The sequence below is a fragment of the Halyomorpha halys genome, unplaced genomic scaffold (genome assembly GCF_000696795.3).
Source record: "Halyomorpha halys isolate HHAL.00 unplaced genomic scaffold, Hhal_1.1 Scaffold1610.1, whole genome shotgun sequence".
NCBI lineage: Eukaryota > Metazoa > Arthropoda > Insecta > Hemiptera > Pentatomidae > Halyomorpha > Halyomorpha halys.
The window spans coordinates 54,404-58,544 of NW_027108688.1; positions in this window are offsets into that span (position 1 = coordinate 54,404).

Here is a 4,141-nt window from a genome sequence, read left to right on the forward strand (position 1 = left end):
ATATGTATATAATAAGAAAAATAAATAAATAAAATGAATATAATCAAACTAAGTAAAATAAATTATATACAATATTTACAATTATGACTATACTAAGGATCCCCACGCATGATTGGTAGAGTAAGGCTCCTCGAGATCCCAGCGCAGCCCTCTCACTGCGTCACTGGTAATAAGCCAGTGGAGGCTGATTAAGTGCGCTAAATCTGCAAGCACTCGACTGTATAATTATTAATAACATGGTATTATCCTTATAATTCGTCCAGGTTTCAGGACTGGATTGTATAATTTTATTTAGTATATACAAATTGTTTATCTGATAGAAAATAAATTTTTGATGTTCTAATTTTCCCTGTATTATTATTATATTTACTTACTCGTATCAACAATTTTTATTGTGCATTGCCATTACGAGATATTTGACCTGATTAGATTAGATGAACAGTTTATTGTCAACTGCTGACGCCTAATTCAGCCTCTGATATTTAAGATGCTGCAGGAGCTGAAAAATGTTGCACTATACTGCTTATCACCGTATTATGTCAATACCACAGGGAGTAAGAGTAACTCGAATTTTTTATTTGATCTTATATCTTTTTTAAATGAGTAACAACGGTTTCTAATACTTTTTCGGATGACGGATACCATGGTAAACTCAAAACAGGAGGAAATGTAGAATAAAAGGCCCAAAATTTCTGTTGGATTGTACATTTAAAATTTAATGAATAGACAATTCCAAGAAAAATTTTGTTCTCCAGTACATTTAGGAAAATATGAGATACCTCGTTAGTCATTTTAATAATTTATGAAGTGCTATTATGTTATAATAGCAAACTCTCCCTTCTTCCAGTCCTTTTGAGAATCAATTATTTGGTCTATCTAATCGATAATCGTATATATTTTCGTAAAATATGAGATACCTCGTTCGTCATTTTAATAATTTATGAAGTGCTATTATGTTATAATTCCAGGAAACCACCGACATAGACCTAAGCCCCTTCCTCTAGTTTTCAACTCATATCCACCCTCTAACTTTCCAGAAAATATCACCAGTATGTTAGCGATAAGAGCATTCTCATTCTGAGCCTGGCGCTAGATTCTATAAGAGAAGTTTAATAGAGTTGTCGGAGAACACTCTAGGACACAAGTTTTCATATAGTATTGTATATAATATGTTATAGTCTCTGTATCTTCTCCTTTTAAAGTAATTGTAGTTTATTTTACAATATACCTATTGGTAGGATATTGAAACTATAGTTTTAGCTAATTATAAAATGTAGCTCGATTCTCCATTTGATAATTAGAGCGCTAATAGTAGAACACATTATCCAGGGAGGGTTGTATTAGAATAGGCTTTGACTCCTTACATCGTCGACAGCCGAGCAAACTCTCCCTTCTTCCAGTACTTTTGAGAATCATTGATATGGTCTATCTAATCTATAGACCTTATATTTTCTGAAATCCAAATTTCTGATAAGGTATTTATTCATGTAGAGATACTATCTATTAGGTATCCTATTCTAATATGGATGCGGGTTCAGGTTTTCATCTGTGGGACCGTCACAGAAAAAAGTTATCACTCTCATCTCCAAATAAGAGGATCTACTTTAAGAGACTGGGTTGACCCCTGAGGGCTCTCCTAACCCACAGAGTTCACTCACGATGACAGTGACAGAATAAATAATTATCTAACGCAGCCGAATTCGAACCCAGTTTTTTTTTAGTGAGCAACTTCACTTCATATCAACATTCCCTTAAGAAAAAGAATTTTCTGAAATTTCTTTTAAGAATTTATGAGATCAACCTATAAAAAATGTGAGAAGGTAAAAACTTCTGTAACCATGTTTTAGGACTCAACACGTCCTTTTAATAATGAGCATTGGAAAAAATATTGAAACTAGATAAAACTAAATTGAACAGGTTACAAATCATAGATATCATTAAAATTTCCAGATAAACATAATATGTGTTGACAAACATTTGGTTGATAAGACATTTGAATAATAGTTGATATTCATTAAAAGATCTGCATAATATAAGGCTGCTAAACAATGTAAAATTTTAATGATCAGCTACTTTCAATAGAATATTTCTTTCAAACCTGCTTCAATATTTACTCTGGTTATCGTCAACATCATTAATCAATGATTTCTATTATTTGTACTTGCTGCAAAACAACTTGTTGGTGCATTTTGATTCAATGACAACTTTATATTTAACTTTCAAACCGCTCCTGAAATTCAGTCATCTATGTACATAAAATACCGTGATTAAAAAACGAAAAGGGAGAAGTACTTCAATGTGTACATATTGCCCAAAGTTTTGTTACGCATATTGCACTTTGTTTTGCATATTCTCCAAAATACATAACAAGTTCTGAAATAATGCAACGGGTAAACTAATATTAATTTAGGAGCCAGTTGCTTAAAATGCATCCTATAAAACCCTTGTTACTCCGCCAATAATTTTAAAATAAAATTCTTCCAGTAAATAAAGTTACAAATTAGGTGGCTTTTTTCGCCTGTTACGGTGGATTCTGGTGAAAAGGTAATAGATGAAGAAATAAAAAGTATTAAATTTTGTGTCGAAGAAGTACCAAAAATTACACTTTGGAAAGTAGTTTTCCTTATAATTATCTTAACAAAAAAAAAGTAATTTTGTTTTAAATTTCGAGTCCTAGATTTTTTTCTTTACCTTCTGGTCATCTATTTAGGCTTCAGTTCCAATACCACTTTTAATATATATTTTTTTATTCTTAAATAATATATATTATACTTTTTATAGCGAAATTCATTAAATATGTCCCTTATTATTTTATTAAAATAAGAAAATAAATTATATAAAAATTAATAAATATCTAAATAGCTATTACTGTTATAAGTAACGCATTTCTGGTACTATGCAAGTAATTGATCGGGTCTTGTCCGATCTTTTCGCGACTGGTTATTTTTCTCTCCAACCTCATTGTTTTTTTTTTTGGTATGAAAACAAGAGGTGTTTTCTAAAACAGATAAAAGCTTTTAGAAAAATTAACCCTTAATAGAGACAAGCCCATTTCTGTAAGCTGACGTAGGAAATAACGAAGCATTTTTCTGTGTCTATATGAATTTACCTTGGAATCAAATTGATTAATTTTCATAAAAATAACATTATGTAACAGTTTCGCTGATAACGTAAAAAGTTGAATTCAGGAAGTTTTTAAGGGTTTGTTCTGCAAATTATACGGCTCATGTATTTTTTTTAAAATAAGAAATGAATTATATATACTTTTAATCTAATTAATGGTAAATTCATTTCCAAGGAGAATTATAAGTATTAATGAAACTGTGATAGGTCGTAACTTGATTTTGAAACAAAAAACAGATTATATTGGATTAAAAAAAAAAGTAATCAATTAGTCACTTTTAGGTCTTTTTACTATTTTTATAGGATTTGAACAACACATAGCTCCTATAAATCTCTCAAGATTTATTCCATTCTCGATCTACTATATTTAGAGTTAGGTTCATATTACCTATAAAATATTTACTAATAGCGTGTACAATTGCCTTTCAAAAGATGTCAAGCTACAATATAAGTTTAGTTAAAACTAAAATTGCCACCTCTTCTTTATGAAGAGTACCTTCAATTTAAGGTCAGGCGTTACTTCACTATAAAATACTGGTTGGGTTGTTAAGAGTGGACTGTATTTGAAAATAATTGCAGAGAATTTATATGAATTGAAATTAAAAAAATATATTGTATTATTTAAAACATAGTCGTAGGAGGATGGCCAAAGAAAACATTTCTAGTTAAAACTGGTTAATGATTTGGAGTCTATAGAAATTTTAGCTATTGATAGTAATGAAGATTAATGTTGAAGAAGTAAAATAAATAAGAGGTAAAATTTGATGCAGGGGTTCTTCAGAGGATTCTGGACGAAACATCTCCAGCCTGGGACAACCTTATCATACCTTCAAAACATTTACATACAACGAGTACTGAAAGCTGTATGATGACGACGTTATAATCTCTTAAGGAGGTCATGAAACAAAAAATGATACGAGGGAAACTTCCCTTTCCCGTCTACCCCCAAAGTAACTTTTTTTTGTACCCTTCATTAAAATAAAAATTAGTACTTCACATATATAATACATGAAATGTA